The sequence below is a fragment of the Malania oleifera genome, chromosome 1 (assembly GCF_029873635.1).
Source record: "Malania oleifera isolate guangnan ecotype guangnan chromosome 1, ASM2987363v1, whole genome shotgun sequence".
Classification (NCBI taxonomy): Eukaryota; Viridiplantae; Streptophyta; class Magnoliopsida; order Santalales; family Ximeniaceae; genus Malania; species Malania oleifera.
The window spans coordinates 52,544,733-52,567,139 of NC_080417.1; the positions used below are offsets into that span (position 1 = coordinate 52,544,733).

The window sequence follows — 22,407 nt, forward strand, 5'->3', positions numbered from 1 at the left end:
AATGGAACAAAGAGGGGGCATCGGTCTATCTTGTACCGCTCGACCTCCCATCCCCTATCTTTGACCTCCTCTGCTATCCTGCCTCCTCCACAACCCCTGGCTAGACCCTACCTGAAAATCTAGAGGTGCGGTCCTCTGACTCTGTGTCGTAACACCTCTCTAGAGGCCACTCTCAATCGTTGTGGCTTTATCAACTATCTCCGAAAAGTCTAGGCCCGGAAGCCTACAACCTGCTTATAAAATCCCTGACTCAGGCCCTCCCCAAACTTCCTCATCTTCTTTCCTTATCTAGCACTACGTGCGGGGCAAACTGGAACAACTCAATAAATTTAGCCACATGCTATTGTACCATCATATGCCCCTGTGTCAAATGCAAAACTATGTTGCCTTCGCATTTCTAATGGTAGCGGGGAAGAATCGCTCGAAGAACAACTCCCTAAAGTGGCTCCAGGTCACCGCTACAGGCTCAAGTCTCTGCTCCTCTACTAGTCTCGCTAATCTCCACCAGCATTTGCTTCCCTAGTCAACTTGAATGTAGCAAAGGATACTTTCTGCTCCTCAATATAAGGGAGCACTACCAACATGTCCTCAATATCCTGAACTCATTTATCAACCACTAATGGGTTGACCCCTCTAAAAAACGATGGGGTTTCATACACGTGAATTGCTCAATCATGTAGCTCCATTCCCCTAAACCCCTAGCCATTTATGCCATCACCTGTTGGGTGACGCTACGTAATACCACTAATAAACTTAACACACTAGGATCCAAAAATAATCTTCTATGACCATTCATTTTATCATCCTTAATCCCAATTTAGGTTTCAGTTCTACCACTCAGAAACAAGACCCAATGATAGTTTACTATGATTGTCCTGAAGTCGTCACCCTAGAAAAATCACAGAAACAATCACAGAATTTCCTACCTCCAAGCTGCAAGATAGAACCCCAAATTCCAATCTCATCCTCTAACAACAGTTGACTTATATCTCAATCTACCCATTTCCTATTCTCCTCACAATCCATTCCTATACTCTGGTATTGTATTCCGCTATTTACTAAAGTCTGCAGAACCTAGCAACCTAGGCTCTAATACCAAAATATAATGCCCTGATTTTTGAACCATTTTTTTTACATAAAATATTATTACTCTGATAATACTCGAATACCATAATCTATAGTCAAAGTCAACCTGAACCCATAGGTACCAGGGATTTACCTGTTTATATATACATATTACCTAAATAGCAGAACTATGACATGCTTAACATATATACAATACCAGAGATTCACTATTTCTACATATAAATACAAATACCCAAAAATCCATCATATCCCCAACTCAACTACTTGCCCTGCTACTGGGTAAAACTAACAAACTCCTTAGTCATGGAGCTCGCTCCACTCGTTTGTCGGGATTTCCTGAAATATTTATAATGTTAGGGTGAGACACCTCTTAGCAAGGAAAATAGACTAATATCAATGTGTGGCAACATGAGTTTGTCATATTATAAACATATATTGCAAAAAATATAATTATAGTATAACTGAAGCTATAGCTGATAATATATGGAAATCTGTACTTATAAACATAATCATAATGAATTTACATAATATTTAAATCGTCTATTAAAATATTTATAATACTGAAATTATACCCTGAATGTTCATGTATCATGACTCCACCCCTCATGATCTGAGTTGTGCAGCCCAAAGGTTGGACCTAACCTGGTTGACCAACCAAGTTAAGTCAAACATAACATATTATGCACAATTGCCCACCTAACCTGGCCTGCCCATCCTACTACACTGCACGCACTTCTAGCGGGTCAATAACACAGTGGGTATCCTACTACACCGACTCACTTCTGGTCTAATCGGTCACCGACCCACACTTCCTTACTAGTGTGGTTGCACTATCGGCTATACCCAATCTGGTCCGCCCAACCTACTACACCATCAAAACCACTGGGGTCGGCACTCAGTGGGTATACCTACTATACCGATCTGATTAGCTAGCTACGGTATCATGCTCTTAACGTAAGTAACCATCCAGATTCTGATACTATATTATACATTTCACATAATATATATTTCTGTTCATAAATAACATTTTCATATTCCTGAAACACAATCTTACTTTTTCATATTTCTGATTAAAATTGTTATTTCATAATTTTTGAATCATAACATCATAATAATATTGATCTCGACATCTGCGTCGGCCTATCATATCTCAACATCTGCATCGGCTATCATATCTCGGCATCTACGCCAGCTATCATATCATAATGTACTAAAAAGTATTTGAATTTCTATACTGATTATCATTTTTCTAAAATCACTATAAAATAATGTTTGTTCCATGAAATATAAACATATTCTGATATACTGTTAATACATTCAATTTATACTCATGCCACACAAGTATGTAATTCTATATAATATTATCCAGCCTGGAAAACATAATTTACTAATAAAATATTACTAAATATAAAATCATGATTTACTCAATTCAACATCAGTATTTCCCAAAACTAATTATAACATACATATCATTTCTAAAACATATACTGAATAGTAATAAATATTAAATTTTCTGAAAAACATGACTTAATCTATTCCCTTACGTGGTTTCCTGAACTACGCTTGCAGGGATCCTGAAATTATACCCGCGGCGCTCACCCAAACCTTGAATTCAATAACCCTAGTTCAATCAATTTAATCTCAAATAAAATACTATTTTTAAAATTTCCTAGGTCCATAAACTTCAAATAAACAATTAAAATCTAAAAAATAACCAATTTGCTTAATTCCCTAAATTCCACTGTCGCTTTGAAGTGGTACTTAGGACCCCTAAATTAAAAATTTGTTCTGGCCAAAATGTCGATGATTGAGACTAGGACCCCGTGGTGGTGTTCGATTATTGATTTGGCTGAAAATTTAAGGAAAAATTGAAAAAAGAGGGAGAGGGTACTTACCCTAGGAGTGGTGCCTACGTCGCTCCTATGACAAATCCACTCTGGTACGAATGTCGGTGGCGGAGATAGGAACCCAATGGTATCTTCAGTTTTCCAATCGGCCGAATATTGAAGAAGAAATCGAGGAGAGAGGGAAGGAGGAATGGAGGAGTGAGACGAGAGAGAGGAAACGTGAGAGTCTAAGAGAAATTGTGGAGAGGCGCATAGGCCAATTCCAATTTTGAAATTAGAAAGTTTCTTCTGGAAGAAGCTTTGCTAATGTGTGTATATATATATTTATACTTTAACTTAAATATTATAATAATAACATTACATATATATATATATATATATCCTATTATTTATTTAATTAAATTAATTTAACAATGTTTAATCAAGTAATTTAATTTAATAATGTTATATTAATTAATTAATTATATTTACTTATTTATTTATTTATTTTATTATTATTTACATTTCCATGCATATTATTTTTGGGGTCGTTACAGGATCAATACCAGAACTTCCCCGATACCTCAAAGTCTCGACCTTAAATCACAAGTGACGATTCTTAATTACTAAAACTAATCTTCTGTGTCTTCAAACACCCAAGTCTCAAAATCCAAATTGAAGCTTAACGATTCACAATCACTGGTCCTCAGACATAACCCATCTCGACCACAGTTCGTGATGGTTACCCAAATAAAAACTTATCTATCTCCAATCTCTTATCTTTTAACAAAACCATTATAACCATAATCTGTTATGCTTAATTACCATTCTGGAATCTCTGTGCTCTGGTTTGAACTTAATCTTTCAACTGAAAGGAATCCCTTTAACTCACACTTTCCTCTATAGGGAAGCCCTCTGGCTCAGTTGCTACACAAACATACACAACAACAACAAACAACCAAACCATCACTTGTGTCTCTTGCCAACATGATTCAAATGCCCTTTGCAAACTCATCCCAATGCCTTTTGGCATAGGTCGCTTAAATGTCCTTTGGAAAACTCATCTCAATACCCTTTGACATAGTTCGTTGATTAAGGTAGCAAATGTAAATTAGGCAAATACGCTTCTATTAATTCCACAATAGCAGTCTCCAACCACATTCGATCCCATTGAAACATAACATATGAGTAATTGGGTTCCAACAAAGTCTAATGAGCAACATTCGTAGTTCCCTTTTATTCAATACCCTACCGAGTAAACCTCACCATTGTGACCAACACAAAGCCGCATTGGTGGCTAGAGGATTTCTATATAATATGCTCACAACTTATTCGTCCTTATAGATCAAAGAATGTCACCTCTGTATCTATAGGTACAAAATTCTCAAGTTCCATAAAGACACCCTTAGACAAACTCCCTCAACCATCCACTTCCACCAAATCTAAGAGTATCACATACCAAAACCAAGTGTTAGGGTCGCAAAACTCTATGACCCTAACACATTGCGTAATACAAATATAATTATATATTACTAAATATATATATATATATATTAAAATCTCTCATACTATATAGGTAATTTTCATTTTCCTGTCTTTTTCTCCCTATAGTTATTTATATTTATCTTAAAATATATACCGCAGTAATTACCTATAACTATCCCAAAACACCCTTTATGTCAAATTTATCATTATAAATACGCAAATCTCAAAATATAATTATCCATAACTATCTCAAAATGCCACTAAAATGTTTAAAAATCTTTATAATATATATAATTAAAAATTTTAATTTTTTAACCATTAATTATTCTCTTTATAATTTTTTAGAACTTTAAAAAATGGTTAGTATAATAATAAAACTATTTGTAAACTATTTTAATTTTTTTTTTACTATTTATTATTCTATTTGGTCATTCAATTTGATTAATCAATATGTTATCTTGATCAAAAATTTTACAAACACAATATCACAAACCCAACATGATGTTTTTTCTTTTTTTTTTTTTTCTTTGGGTTATGTACAATAAGAGTAGTCTTATGCTTAGCACTCAAATATCACGCTTTTACTTGTACAATACATACAAAATTGTAAGTAAATAAAAGTATGATATTTAAGAGCTAAGTATGACATTTTTTTATTACTCAAGCCTAATTGATTTCCATTTGTAAAGTTGTCGAAAATACTAACACCATTACTAAATTATATTGTTATCACAGTATCAGCTAATAGTGTTTAAATTAAAATGTATGAGTAATATAAACTAAATTGACCTATTTAGGATATCTTTTTCTTAAAAAAAATATTTAATTATGTATCATGTAATAAATGATAATTTTTACCCTTTTAATTTTTCACTTTGCATGCCAAAAAGTTTTTTTTTTTTTTTCTTAAAGAGAAAATAAATTTGTCATTTTACTGGGGTATTCAAGGGAAAGATTGTCATTTAATTAAAATAAAGATAAATATAGTGTCAATAGTATCTTTTTGGAATAATATTTTTTTATTTACTTAATAAATAATTAATGAGTTTTTAAATTTTCAAATAAAATTTAAATATATTATTTGGCGTGCTTTTAGTTCTAAGTTTATAATTTATTTTTAAAATTTATTTTAAAAAAATTATATTATTATTTATCTAAATAATATTAGACAATTCACAATAATTTAGAAGGCATTAGAAGAATTTACCTCTTTTATGTGAGATATACTCTTGTTTATTAGTTACATTGTTACATTTATTTTATTATTTAATTAATAGTTTTTAGGTTCAAACTTAACCTATTTAAAATCAAAATTTTAAGTATAAAATTGTCTTGAATTTTTTTTTTTTTTTTCCTTTTACAAATCTTTGTCTTATGTTTATACTAAAACAATATATTTTTTTTATTACACTATTTCACTATGATACCTATTTTTTAAAATTTCTTGAATTTAATTTTCAAAAAATATTTGTTAGTTTTACCGTAATCCCAAAAGGGGGGTGAATTGGTACTTTTAAAAATTATGCCCTAGATGAGTACCCTAACATCAGTATATTTTTTTTACTAATTTAATTTTATTATTATCTTATAACATCTTATTTTTCTTACACATTGTACTTTAGAAATGAAGGAAAAAGAAGCAATGTTTAAATGCATCTTTATTTTTAAAATTGCAACTGTTTTTGGTGGCACAACAAAACCTGCAGTTACCAATTTTAATTGAACATGTTTTATGTGCACTTGGCAGTGCCTTGTTTGATTTTTCCTACTTCTAGACCATTCCATATAGACACACACGTGGCTATGAAGTCTGCAAACTTTTTATGGGGTGAGGATTTGGAGGATTTGAAGGGAATTAATAGGCCTAAAAGTCTGCAAAATCAAAGAGCACTTCACTTTTAATTAAGCTAAGAATAGTATGACTAATTAGTATGGTCCATGTGTCACAGATTCACCAGTTCAAATTTGATAGAGAACTTTACTAGTGCTGCCACAGATACCAAACAAAGCAAGCTTTATTGACATTGTATTGTTCGATTATATTGCAACTGGTCCAACAAATCTCAATTAATTAGCCATAATCTCCTCTTAATCATACAATACTAGGAATTTAAAACTGAAAATTCCTCTTCTTATCTTTATATTGCAACTTGGGCCAAATGAGAAAACATCCATGTTTAATTTCAAAGGGGAGAATCTAATAGGATCATATCACAAATTTTTGTTCTGCTAGGCCTTCAACTACAAAATACACCTATGATTATGTGGTTCATTTTCATATGTAGTACAATCTCACTCTGTTCTTTTAGGACAAAAAACACTCACCGCCCTTGAGATTCAGCTAAAAAATAGGACATCCCCTGAGATTTCAAAAATCTCAGATACCTCTCTTGAGGTTTTATCAAAAGTGACATAAACTTCTCCTACGATTTCAAAAATGTTAAAAACCTCTGCCAAAAAACTTGTCTTTTTGCAAAATACAAAAGGAAGTTTGTGCCTTTTTGAATAATCTTAAGAGAGATCTCTAAAATTTTTAAAACTTCGGGAGAGATCATAGTCTTTTTGTCAAACTTTAGGAGAGGTTAGCGTCTTTTGCCTCTTTAATATATATATAGGCCTTCATGTATTTTAATATTGTTGTGATATGGATGGGATAAATTCGAAGCACAACGGAATAAATACAACAAGTAAATGAAACACAATTAGAAAATAATAAACAACAAGAACAACAACAAAATTTACGTGGTTCGACAAAATCTACATCCACGAAAGTAAGGGCACAAGAATTTCACTAAGGAAATCTCAAAGTAGACAATACACTTCTCAAATGATCACTCTCATTGTCAATACATGCTCAGAATGACATATATAACAGTCCCTCGGAGGTAAGTATAAAAGTCACACACAAATATAACAATCTCCACATTGGCGATCATATGCCCCTTAGGAGAACCTGAAAACATAACTGACTGCTCCACCTTCAACTTGGAACGCTTAGTTGGATTTGTCTCTCTTCTATCAATTGGAGACATTTAGTAAGTCCAAGCAATGCTTAAACTTTTCAGAAGTAACTGATTTCATCAAAATATCCACTGCATTTTCAAATGTGTGAACCTTCTCCAACACAAGCTCGCCCGAAGCAATCAATTCTCGAACCCCGTAGAACCTCACATCAATGTGCTTGGTTCTAGCATGGTATACGCGATTTTATTCCAAATAAATGGCACTTTGACTATCACAATGCAACACCACTCCATATTGTTGTAATCCCAACTCTCTGACTAAACCGGTAAGTCATAAGACTTCCTTTACAGTTTCGGCAACTATCATATATTCGGCATCAGTCATGGATAATGCTACCAAAGACTGTACCATAAATCTCCAACATACTGGTCCTCCTACAAGGGTAAATACATATCCCGTTGTATACCTTATGTCATCCATATTTATAGCATAATTAGCATCTACAAACCCCATAACTGAAGGACAACCCTATTGCTTACCGAACATGATGTCATATCCTGATGTACCCCGTAAGTATCTAAGTATCTATTTGACCACTTCCCAATGCAGCCTTCCTGGATTAGAGAGACACTTACTTACCATGCTCACAGCATGAGCCAAATCTAACCTCATACACACCATGGCATACATTAAACTTCCCACAACACTAGCATAGGGGACTTTTGACATGCCTCGAATTTCCTCATCTGTACTTGGGCAACCTGCAGTGGGCAACTTAAAATAACTCACTAAAGGCGTACACATCGGTTTTGCATCAATCGGGCTAAACCCCTCCAACACCTTATGCACATAAGCACGCTGAGATAGCCATAATCTCCTTGCAGTTCTGTCAACGCAAATCTCCATCCCAAGTATTTTCTTAGCCGAACCAAAATCATTCATGTCAAATTCCTTATACAATAGGTCCCGTAACTGATTCACCTCAGTTAAATCTTTTGCAGCTATGAACATGTCATCGACATACAATAACAAGAAAATAAGAAAATCATCCTCAAGCTTGTTCACATATATGCAACAGTCATACTCACTCCTTTTGTAACCAATCATGATCATGTAAGAATCAAATCGTTTATACCATTGCCTTGGAGATAGTTTCATCCCATAAAAAGATTTCTTCAACCTACAAACTAAATTTTCTTTTCCCAGTTTAATGAATCCCTCCGGCTGTACCATGTAGATTTGTTCCTTCAAGTCACCGTGAAGAAACATCATATTCACATCCATTTGTTCCAAATGAAAATCACACTGGGCTACCAATCCTAATACAATTCTAATAGAAGTATGTCGGACCATTGAAGAAAAGATCTCATCATAATCTATCCTCTTCTTCTATGAATATCCTTTTGAAACCAACCGTGCCTTGAATTTCTCTCCTTCCTTTTTATAAAATTACCTCCTTCTTCCTATATACCCATTTGCAATCTATCGGTCTCTTCCCATCTAGAAGCTCCACCAAATCCTAAGTTTAGTTCTTATGTAGTGATTCCATCTCCTCAATCATCGCACCCATCCACCTATTTTTCTCCTGGTCGTGCACTGCCTCTTGAAATGTAGTTGGATCGTTGCAACTAGTAAGGAAAGCATAAGATACTAACTCCTCAAATCCATACCTTGGTGGAGGTCTGATAGTGTGTCTAGATCTCCGTATAGGAAGATCATCAACTTGTTGGTTTCCCGAGCTAAAAGTCCCTGCAACCGTTGTATCATGATCATTGTCGTTGCCCTGAACTTCCAACTCCACCTGCACAACATGTTCATCACTACCCAAGCTTTCTAGCCCCTATGCCTGTTCATCACAATCTTGAGTATGTTTTACCATAGCTTTCTCATCAAAGACTACATCTCTACTGATCACCACCTTATTTCTCATTGGGTCCCACAGCTTGTACCCTTTTACACCCTATGGATATCCCAAAAAGATAAAACTACGAGACTTTGGGTCAAGTTTAGATCTCTCCTCACTAGATACGTGAACATAGGCTGGACACCCGAATACCTTCAATCTGAAGTAGTCCACTACTTTTTCCATTCAAACCTCTTCTGCCACTCTACCCTCTAGTGACGCCCTTGGTGATCAATTTATCATAAAACAAGTCATACTCACTACCTTGACCTAGAAGTTCTTCAGTAGCCCTACATTTAATCTGAGACACCAAGCCCTTTCAGAAAGAGTCCAGTTCATCCGTTCTTCCACATCGTTTTGCTGAGGTGTCCAGAAAACTGTAAAGTCTCTCGATGCCCTGCTCCACACAAAACTCCATAAACAGAGAATCAGCATACTCGGTCCCATTATCCAACCATAAGTATTTGATTCTCCTCACTGTTAGGTTTTCCAATTCATTCTTCCAAATCTTAAACTTGGAAAACGTATCTGATTTGTGACACATGAAGTAAACCCATACCTTCGGTGAGGAATCATCAATAAAGTTCATATAATACATATGTCCACCCTTTGATGCAACTATAACCGGGCCCCAAACATCTGAATGCACATAATCAAGAATACCCTTTGTCTTGTGTTTTGCTAATCTGAACTTTGTCTTGTTCTGTTTTCCAAGAACACAAATCTTGCAAAATTTTAGTTGACATGATTCCAAGCTCTTCAACAATTTTCTCTTGTGTAATTCTTTCAAGTCGTGTTCCCCTATATGCCCTATGTGCATATGCCACAAGACGGTCTCATCTAATTCAACATCTACGATTGTAGCTCCACTTACAGCAATAGTTCCCTGCAATGTATAGATACTCCCATCTAGTTTATGCCCTTTCATTACAATCAAATTACCTTTCCATACCGACAGAACTCCTCCTTTGGACTTGTAATTAAAGTCATTACAATCCAAAGAATCGAGTGATATCAAACTCTTCCTCAACTCTGGTATATGTCTTACATTACACAATGTTCTTAAAGCACCATCAAACATTTTTATCTTTACATTTTCTATGTCAATGATTTTACAAGAAGCACCATTATCCATAAGAACTGATCTAGAATTCACTAAAACGTAAGTGTTGAACCATTTGTTGTTCGGAGCATGTGATAAAAGCATGTCGAGTCAAGTATCCAAGAGTCTGTTAGATTATCTGATCCCGCTAAAACTGATAAAACATCACCATCACTACACGTTGAATCTCCTTCTTGAACAATATGCGCAGATTTTGAAGTATCCTCATGTTTCTCTGAATTTCCCTTCCTCCAATCTGGAAACATCGGTTTCACATGCCCCTTTTTACTGCATTTGTAACACCAAATTTCTTTCTTCTTCTTGGATGGATTTCGGGATTTCTGACTTAATTCATGTTTGGATTTTCCTTTCTCTTGCTCATTATTACCCTTTACCACGAGTCATTCTCCTTCATCGCATATTTTCAATCTTTGATGAAAATTTTGCAAAGCACTTGTTACCTCTTCAATATCAAGAGCTTATTTTCCCCATGTAACAATGGTCACAAGATTTTCATAGGTATGAGTGGAAGGCAAAGATTTTAACAACATCAATGCTTTGTCAACCTCATCAAACTTAACATCAACTCTCATCGAATCACTAATAATTTGATAGAAGGCATTAATATGATGATCTAAGTTTAATCCTTCAACCATCTTAAGTCAATACAAATGTTGCTTAAAAAAAAGTTTATTATTGAGAGATTTGGACATATTCCGGCTCTCCAACTTTCGCCATATAACCGCTGGAGAATCCTCCTCCATCACCCGAGAGAGTACTTCGTCGGCCAAACACAAGCGTATTATAGAAGCGGCCTTTACTTACAATTCTCCCCATGTTGCCTCATCCATACCATCCGGTTGAACACCAAGAAATGTCTTTCCCATTCCTTGTTATAAAAGAATGTCTTTCACTCTTCTCTGCGATAAACCAAAGTTCTTGGTTCCATCAAATTTGACGATGTCAAATCTTACAGAAAACGATCCCGCTGCTATAACAACATTCGCTCTGATACCAATTTGTTGTGATATAGATGGGATAAATACGAAGTACACTGGAATAAATACAAAAAATAAATGAAACACAACCCGAAAATGATAAACAACAAGAACAATAATAAGATTTACGTGGTTCAGCAAAGCCTATATCCACGGAAGCAATGGCACAAGAATTTCACTAAGAAAAACTCAAAGTACACAACACACTTCTCAAATGATCACTCTCAGTATCAATACATGCCCAAAATGACATATATAACAGTCCCTCAGAGGTTTCCCTCCAATTACCCAACCACCACAATGTTCAAATTCAAATTTTTCAACTCTTTCTCCCAACCCAGAGTCCAATGGTCGGCCATAAGGGTCCAATGGTCGACCATAGAAGTCCAATGGTTGACCATAGAAGTACACTAGTCGACCATTCCATTTTCTCTGAGATTTCTTTGCTCTCGATATCTCCTGGTTGATCAGTGAGACCTACTCGTCGACTATTCACGGTTGTAACACAAAGAAACTTCAAAATACATGTTTTTCTTTCCTTGTTTGTGAATCCCACTATGTATAAGAGTCACACACAAATATAACAAATATTAAGAAATTTAAGATGTAGATCTAAGAACACTATACATATACTTTTGCTTTAGTTGTTCAAAATGGTTCATCCAACTAAAAAGAATGATATGTTCCAACAATCAATGCAACAAAAATTAACTAGTTATGACCATGAAGAAGAACGACGAGTAGCCTTCAATACTCAAACGTTAACCCTAGGTAGGCATATCACTATCCTTCAACTTGTTAACTTAAAGTTTCTAATTTGTTTGGAGGGATTGACTAGAATAAATTTCTCCAACTTTCAAAAAATGTTATATTTCTTAACCCGTCAATTATATAAAAATCTAATGGTATCCAATGACTATAAATCCATCTTTGTCATGATAAAAAAAATAAGGTATTTACAATAGGTTAGGCCCTCCTTTGTAGTCTCTTGGAGGTCTTCAACTTTGCCACTTTGTATTATCAATCTTCCATCAAATGTTTTGTTGAGTGGCTTCCTTCTCATAATGAGGTCAATGCTGAATTTGACCATGTGAATAAGAGCATATGACTTTCCCCTTAAAATTAACGTATTTGCTGCACTATAATTATTTCCCATAATGTGTTCTCTTAAAGAGATAAGGATGTGGCTCAACTTGAAAAGCATCACAATGGGCTCCAATTAGTAACACTGTCTTAAGCAGCTTATACAGTAAGTTGTTTCCTATACCTTCCATACCGAGGAGAAAACCTACAATGCAAAATAAGTAAAAATAAATCCTTTACCTATAAAATGCAAATATGTTATGGAATCTCGAGAAAATCCACATCAAGCCATTACACAATTTATAAGATTAAAAACAAAACGCCACATTAGTAAAACTTCCTAATAAGTAGCACTTGATTGTTCCAAAATAAAAGTAGAGACAAAAACAAAATAGAAACAAAAACAAAAGAATAAGCAAAAAAGACAATTGAATAAAAATTGAATCAATTCATATTTAGGATGAACATCACTAGGAAAGAAATTATTTGTTTCACCACAACTGTACTGTGTGAAGGATTGAAATAATAAAATAATCATTATGATCTTTTTTGTAAAAAGCTTACAAGATATGATTATTGATAGCATGCTCAACATATACTTTAGTATCTAAAATATTTAGAGTAAATATTAAACAAAGAAGATCTCTTTGGACTATTTACTTTGAATCGTGACTCAAAATAGTAAAATTTCATACACGTCTTTTAATAATTGTACCCTAACCATATGGTTTTACCAATTCAATTTAGAGTTGCATTTGTTCCACTAGAAGTACTTGTCTAGGTGAATTGTTGAAGAAAGCTTTTGGTGAAAGTTTTTGTGTTTTGTGGGAAAATTTTGTGTTGTTTAGGAATTAGAAATCCATCCAATTACTACGAGCCACAATCCTAGAGTTGACAGGTAAGGAATGCAAAAGAAGATTGCTACTGCTTTGAGATCAAAATTTAAAATTCATATAAACAAAATATTTTTTTATCAAATAATTTAGAACTCATACAAACAAAAAGTTAGCCAGAAATTTTAAAATCATAAAAGAACCGATGGATCCCTCAAAGAACAAAATAGAAAATAGAATGAATCAAGAATTTCAAAGTATTATAATCACATGATACCAACATTCTTATAAACTAATTTCTCTTACTTAGACGAACAAGTAAGGAATCAAATATGAACAAAAGATTTCAAAAACACAGAGGATTAGTCGTGGCGATAGTCCGGTGACGGCTAGGAGAGTGAGAGATCAGTTGTTGCCAATCACTCAACTAGGAAGAGAGTAAGGAGAAAAGGGTGGAGTGGGCAACGCAAGGGAAGAAGGTAGAAACAAAAGACATATTCATAGGAGCCCAATGTTTTTATGATGATTGGGAGAGTTCATTTTTTTCTCTTTTTAAAGAAAAATACAAATTTATTAGTTATCCTGATTATTTATTAAAATTTTTTGTCATTGAAAAAAAAAAAAAGGGATTAAATTAATATTTTTCTTTTTTTTTGGTCAAATAAAAATTAACTCTAATTTGAACTACACAATAAGTAGTCAATTTCCTATTTTAAACTCTTTCTACTTTCTTAGACTCGAACTTAACTATTAAATATCCTAAACTTTACCAAGTAATGTCCTGGAAGAATAAGATATAATGATTAAAAATTAGGATAATGATCTTAGGTTAGGTGTGATCATTTACCTCGAAGTGTTTTAAACCCATTTATACAAATTAATAGGAGGCATCACATATGTAACATATAAATGGTTCAAAATGAAGATCTCATCTTTTTTCTTTTTTCTTTTTTTAGTTATGGAAATCTTGAAAATTAACTAGTTCCATCAATTTTTATTTTATTTGGTCAAATTTTCAATCCTATACTTGAAATCAAATAGCCCAATAGTGAAAATGTGTCAGGAAGGTAGGTACCTAATATCTTTAAGTAAAATATTATGAATTAAATATAAAATTAATATTTTATAAATGGTTTATATCGAGAAATTGTAGTACCCTTTTTTTTGTAAATTGCACAAAAAGCTCATTTATTTTTGAATACATGCTATATGTTTATGATAAATATTTTTTATTTGAAATTTTCTTGTAAAATTATTCAAATAATTAACTCATTAAATTGCATTTACTGATTTATGCTTTTACTATTTTTTACTAAATATTTGCAATTTTATATTTTTTAGAAATTTTTTTTTTTTTACTTTGTTTTTTATTTACACTTTGTGTGTGTGTGTGTGTGTGTGTGTGTATATATATGTATATATCAGTGCTTTAAAAGGTAAAGGCATAAGTCAAGGCATTTTACCTTTAGTGAGGTGAAGCATAAGCTTTAAGGCATTGAGGAGTAAGCCCTTTGGAAATTTAATTTTTTTATTTTAATAATACATATTTATAAATGAATCCCTCCCACTATACCATATAGATTTGTTCCTCCAAGTCATTGTGAAAAAACACCGTCTTCACATCTATTTGTTCCAAATGAAAATCATAATGGGCTACCAATCCTAACACAATTCTGATAGAAGTATGTCAGACCACTGGAGAAAAGATCTCATCATAATCTATCCCTTTTTTCTGTGAATATCCTTTTGCCACCAACCGTGCCTAGAATTTCTCTCCTTTCTTTTATGAAATTGCCTCCTTCCTATATACCCATTTGCAACTTATCAATCGCTTCCCATCTGGAAGCTCTACCAAATCCTAAGTTTAGTTCTTATGCAGTGATTCCATCTCCTCAATCATCGCGCCCATCCACCTATCTTTCTCCTAGCTATGCACTACTTCTTGAAATGTAGTTGGATCGTTGCAACTAGTAAGGAAAGCATAAGATACTAACTCTTCAAATTCATACCTTGGTGGAGGTTTGATAGTGCATCTGGATCTCCATATAGGAAGATCATCAACTTGCTGGTTTACCAAGCTAGAGCTCCCTGCAACCATAGGATTATGATCATTGTCGTTGCCCTGAGCTTCCAACTCTACCTGCACAACATGTTCATCATTGCCTCAACTTTCTAGCTCTTATTTCTTTTTACCACACTCTTGAGTATGCTTCACCATAGCCTTCTCATCAAAGAAAACATCCCTATTGATCACCACCTTGTTTGCCACTGGGTCCCACAGCTTGTATCCTTTTGCACCCTCTGGATATCCCAAAAAGATGCAACGACAAAACTTTGGGTCAAGCTTAGACCTCTCCTCGCTAGATACGTGAACATAAGTTGGACACCCAAATACCTTCAATCCGAAATAGTCTACTGCATTTTCAGTTCAAACCTCTTCTGCCACTCTACCCTCTAGTGACGCCCTTGGTGATCGATTTATCATAAAACAAGTCATACTCATTGCCTCGACCCAGAAGTTCTTTGGTAGCCCTGCATTTAATCTGAGACACCTAGCACTTTCAAAAAGAGTCTAGTTCATCCATTCTGCCACAACGTTTTGCTAAGGTGTCCGGTAAACTATAAAGTCTCTATGCCCTGCTCTGCACAAAACTCCATAAATCGAGAATCAGCGTACTCGGTCCCATTATCCGACCTTAAGTATTTGATTCTCCTCCCTGTCAAGTTTTCCACTTCAACCTTCCAAATCTTAAACCTGACAAACGTATCTGATTTATGACGCATGAAGTAAATCCAGACCTTTCGTGAGTAATCATCAATATAGCTCACATAATACACATGTCCACCCTTTGATGCAACTCTAACCGGGCCCCAAACATCTAAATGCACATAATCAAGAAAACCCTTTGTCTTGTGTTTAGTTAATCTGAACTTGGTCTTATTCTATTTTCCAAGAACACAAACCCTGCAAAATTCTAGTCGACATGATTTCAAGCCCTTCAACAATTTTCTCTTGTGTAATTATTTCTATCGTGTTCCCCCATATGCCCTAGGCACATATGCCACAAAGTGGTCTCATCTAATTCAACATCTACGGTTGTAGCTCCACTTACAGCAATTGGTCCCTGCAATGTGTAGATATTACCATCTAGTTTATGCCCTTTCATTACAATCAAATTACCTTTCCATATCAACAGAACTCCTCCTTTGGACTTGTAATTAAGGCCATTACAATTCAAAGAATTAAGTGATGTCAAACTCTTCCTCAACTCTGATATATGTCTTACATTACACAACGTTCTTAAAGCACCATCAAACATTTTTATCTTTACATTTTCTATGTGAATAATCTTACAAGAAGCACCATTATCCATAAGAATTGATCCAGAATTCACTAAACTGTAAGTGCTGAACCATTCCTTATTCGGAGTCATGTGATAAGAACATGCCGAGTCAAGTATCCAAAAGTATGTTAGATTATCCTATCCCACTGAAACTGATAAAACATCACCATCACTATACGTTGAATCTCCTTCTTGAACAATATGTGCAGATTTTGAAGTACCCTCATGTTTCTCAGAATTTTCCTTCCTCCAATCCAGACACATCGGTTTCACATGCCCCTTTTTATCGCATCTGGAACACTGAATTTCTTTCTTCTTCTTGGATTGATTTCAAGATTTATGACTTAATCCATGCTTGGATTTTCCTTTGCCTCTCTTATTATTACCCTTTACCACAAGTCATTCTCCTTCATCACATATTTTCAATTTTGATGAAAATTTAGCAAAGCACTTGTTACCACTTCAATATCAAGAGTTTATTTTCCCCATGTAACAGTGGTCACAAGATTTTCATAGGTATGAGTCAAAGGCAAACAGTTTAACAACATCAAAGCTTTGTCAACCTCATCAAACTAAACATCAACTCTCACCAAATCACAAATAATTTGATAGAAGGCATTAATATGTTGATCCATGTTTGATCCTTCAACCATCTTAAGTCAATACAAACGTTGCTTAAGAAAAAGTTTATTATTGAGAGATTTGGACATATACCGGCATTCTAACTTTCGCCATATAACTGCTGGAGAATCCTTTTCCATCACCCGATACGGTACTTCGTCGGCCAAACGCAAGCGTATTATAGAAGTGGCCTTTGCTTACAATTCTCCCCATGTTGCCTCATCCAATCCATTCGGTTGAACACCAAGTAATGCCTTTCTCATTCCTTGTTGTACAAGAATGTCTTTTACTCTCCTCTACCATAAACCAAAGTTTCTGATTCCATCAAGTTTGACGATGTCAAATCTTACAGAAGACGATCCCGATGTCATAACAACATTTACTCTGATACCAATTTTTTATGATATAGATGGGATAAATAAGAAGTACATCGAAATAAATACAATAAGTAAGTGAAACACGATCAGAAAATAATAAACAACAAGAACAACAACAAGATTTATGTGGTTTGGCAAAGTCTACATCCACGGAAGCAATGGTACAATAATTTCACTAAAAAAATCTCAAAGTACACAATACGCTTCTCAAATGATCACTCTTTGTTACGACCCAAAGAATAATGGTATTTAAATAATAAAGAGGGAGGGAAATGGAAACAGTAACAGAAGGAGGTTGTACTTTGGGATGTAATGACTAGAGAAAATTTATCAGGTCCTCATCGACGAACATAGGAGATTCATCGACGACGGTACAAGAGGCCCTCGTCGACGAAGACAAGTTTCATTGACGAGAAGATACCGAGAGGTTATTTCAAGTTCTGAATTTCATCGATGAGGATTTCGTCAACGTGGAGATGATGTTCGTTGATGCAACTTCTTCTTGGCCTCGTCGACGAGATGACGTAGCTCATCGACGAGATGATGTAGCTCGTCGACGAATATCATAGTATAAATAGTGCTTAACTCAAATTTTAACGCGGCAAAAGTCAGAAAAACTCTCTCTCTCTCTCTCTCTCTCTCTCTCTCTCTCTCTCTCTCTCTCTCTCTCTCTCTCTCTCTCTCTCTCTCCTCCCTTTGGTTTCTCTCTCTTCTTTCTTTGGTTTAGGTTCCATCGTTCGCCGGATCGACGATCTGAAGCCATTACGACGCTCCTAGAGAAGTTCTCTTCGAGTCTGCCGAAGCGGATCGTTGGTGGGATGGAGTTGGATTTCATCCTAGATTAAAGGTAAGGTCTTTTAAGCAAAATTTGGGTTTCCAAAAGTTGTAGGAAATACGGTAGACGTAAAAATAGTGATATTTTGTTCTATGATATAAGGTGGGTGTTGAGTGGAGAACCCTGCGAGTGTAGGACCCATCATAGTAAGGGATTTTTAGCAGGAATCAGGTTAAGGAAATATGCTATGTTAGGTAACTCCAGTATGTTTTTAGTATAAATTATACGTTTTTACCAAATTATTATTCACAGTAGAAATTTATATGGTTTATCAAATATGTTTAATATGTTTTAAATTACCGTGTGGCATGAGAATATGGATACAATACAAAATCATGTTTTACAGTATTTATACAGAAACATATTTTACAATATTTTCAAGATTATATTTTATAGAATATAGTATACCATGATTATACAATTTTACAGTACCATGACATACAGATTGACAGTTAATATTTGAAATACAGTTAATATAGTTACAATTTACTAGAGCGTCATGGTTAATACAGTTATTACAGAGTCAAGGTAAAACAAATAGTTGTATAGAGAGATGTATTATATAGTATCAGACTCTGATGGACCATTACAGATACAGTTTACAGAGTACAGTACCGTAACTATATACAGTATAAAGTGCAACCACCTATTCAGATAATACGCGGTGGATAAGTCGATCGTGCCCACATGTGGATAGGCTCCCTATTAGATATGGGTTGAGGAGGGCCAATCAGACTGATGGAGTATAGTGGTTTATCCTAGTAGGCCAGCCAGTGATAGATCCTGCCTACGGGCCCCAAAACTCCATTATGAGGGGTTAAATCATGGCATACATTTATCCATCCAAGGAAGTTTTCAATTATTATTATGTATGTACAGTTTCACAGAAATAGGGAATATACTTATATATACTAAAATTATTATGTATAGAAACCTAAAATACAGATATGTTAAGCAAAATGGAAAAAGGTGGTGGTTTATATTACTTGTACTGCATTTACAGATTCAGTTATACATAATTATATAGAAATAGATTTTCATAGTACTGTAACTCATTTGCCACACACTAACAACAGCATTTTTCATCTTACTGAGTATCATCTCATCCCATTAAATTAATATTTTTCAGGTGATCCAGCCAAGCGAGCAGATCAGGCTCGCAGGTTGTGGGGCTTCAGTACCGCCTTGTCAGTAAAGTGAGTATTTTTGGGAGTATTTATGTATTGCTCTAGCCCAATTGAGGGTATTTTGCGAAACAGTCATATATGTATAATTTGAGAACATTGTAGCTCTTTGGTATTGTACATATTTATATATGGTGATGGTTGTGTGATGTTCACTTCTTGCTGCTTAGGTGGATGACTACTTTTATATAAGAAGGTATCAAAGAAATGGAATTTCACAATAATTATTAAAAAAAAAGAAAACAAAACCCCATTAATTTAGCAGGTCCTTAAACTCTCAGTATCAATACATGCCCAGAATGACATATACAATAGTTCCTCGGAGGTTTCCCTCCAATTACCCAACGATCCCAATGTTCAAATTCAAAATTTTGAATTCTTTCTCCCAACCCGAAGTCCTATGGTCGGCCATAAGGTTCCAATGGTCGACCATAGAAGTCCAATGGTCGACCATAGCAGTACATTGGTCAACCATTCCATTTTCTCTGAGATTTCTTTGCTCTCGATATCTCTTGGTCGACCAATGAGACCTACTGGTCGACCATTCATTGTTGTAACACAAAGAAACTTCAAAATACATGTTTTTCTTTCTTTATTTGTGAATCCCACTAAGCATAAGAATCACAAACAAATATAACAAATATTAAGAAATTTAAGCATGTAAATCTAAGAACACTATACATCTACTTTTGCTTTAGTTGTTCAAAATGGTTCATCCAACTAAAGAGAATGATATGTTCCAACAATCAATGCAACTAAAATTAACTAGTAATAACCATGAAGAAGAACGACGAGGAGCTTTCAATACTCATTCATTAGCCCTAGGTAGACATATCACTCTCCTTCAACTTGTTTCCTTGAAGTTTCTAATTTGTTTGGAGGGATTGACTAGAATAAATTTCTCCAACTTTTAGAAAATGTTATATTTCTTAACCCATCAATTATATAAATCGAATCGTATCCAATGACTATAACTCCATCTTTGTCATAATAAAAAATAAGGTATTTACAGTAGGTTAGGCCCTCCTTTGTAGTATCTTGGAGGTCTTCAACTTTGCTACTTTGTATTATCAATCTTCCATCAAAGGTTTTGTTGACGAGCTTCCATCACATAATGAGGTCAATGCTGAATTTGACCATGTGAATAAGAGCATATGACATTCCCCTTAAAATTACCATATTTGCTGCACTATAATTATTGCTCATAATGTGGTCTCTCAAAGAGATAAGGATGTGGCTCAACTTGAAAAACAACACAATGGGCTCCAATTAGTAACATTGTCTTAAGTAGCTTATACAATAAGTTGTTTCCTATACCTTCCATACCGAGGAGAAAACCTACAATGCAAAATAAGTGAAAATAAATCCTTTACTTATAAAATGCAAATATGTTATGGAATCTCAAGAAAATCCACATCAAGCCATTACACAATTTATAAGATGGAAAACAAAACACCACATTAGTAAAACTTCCTAATAAGTAGCACTTGATTGTTCCAAAATGAAAGTAGAGACAAAAACAAAACAAAAACAAAAACAAAAGATAAAACAAAAAATAAAATTGAATAAATATTGAATCATTTCATATTTGGGACGAACATCACTAGGAAAGAAATTATTTGTTTCACCACTATTGTACTATTTGAAGGATAATAAATAATCATTATGATCTCTTTTGTAAAAAGCATACAAGATATGATTATTGATAGCATGCTCGACATATATTTTAGTATCTAAAATTTTTGGAGTAAATATTAAATAAAGAAGATCTCTTTGGACTATTTACTTTGAATCACGATTCAAAATAGTAAAATTTCACACATGTCTTTTAATAATTGTACCCTAACCATATGGTTTTACCAATTCAATTTAGTGTTGCATTTGTTTTGCCAGATGTACTTGTCTAGGTGAATTGTTGAAGAAAGCTTTTGGTGAAAGTTTTTGTGTTTTGTGGGAAAATTTTGTGTTGTTTAGGAAATTAGAAATCCTTCCAATTACTACGAGCCACAATCCTAGAGTTGACAAGGTGAAGAATGCAAAAGAAGATTGCTACAGCTTTGAGATCAAAATTTAAATTCATATAAACAAAATATTTTTTTATCAAAATCTAGAACTCATACAAACAAAAAGTTAGCCAGAAATTTTCAAATCATAAAAGAACCAATGGATCCCTCAAAGAACAAAATAGAAAATAGAAGGAATCAAGAATTTCAAAGTATGATAATCACATGATACCAACATTCTTATAAACCAATTTCTCTTACCTAGATGATCAAGTAAGGAATCAAGTATGAACAAAAGATTTCCAAAACACGGAGGATCAGCCGTGATAGTCAGACGATGGCTAGGAGAGCAAGAGATCAGTTGTTGCCAATCACTCAACTAGGAAGAGAGTAAGGAGAAAAGGATTTAGAGGGCGGCGCAAGCAAAGTAGGTAGGAACAAAAGACGTACTCATAGGAGCCCTAGGGTTTTATGATGGTTGGGAGTGTTCATTTTTTCTCTTTCTAAAAAAAAATACAAATTTATTAGTTATCCTGATTATTTATTAAAATTTATTATTGTTGAAAAAAAAATATTAAATTAATATTTTTCTTTTTTTCTATCAAATAAAAATTAATTCTAATTTGAACTACACAATAAGTAGTCAATTTCCTATTTTAAACTCTTTCTACTTTCTTAGCTTGAACTTAACTATTAAATATCCTAAACTTTAACAAGTAATGCCGTGGAAGAATAAGATATAGTACATGTATGATTATAAATT

At 34.1% G+C, this 22,407-nt stretch overlaps 1 long non-coding RNA gene across 1 annotated transcript; it reads right to left on the reverse strand.

Annotated features, from left to right (window-relative positions):
• Window positions 1-20,328: 20,328 nt before the first annotated feature.
• On the reverse strand, window positions 20,329-22,088 carry LOC131159658 (uncharacterized). The gene is made up of 2 exons (XR_009137848.1): window positions 21,906-22,088; window positions 20,329-20,979 (listed from the first exon to the last, which is right to left on the reverse strand). It is a non-coding gene; the product is annotated as an uncharacterized LOC131159658 (long non-coding RNA).
• Window positions 22,089-22,407: the final 319 nt, after the last annotated feature.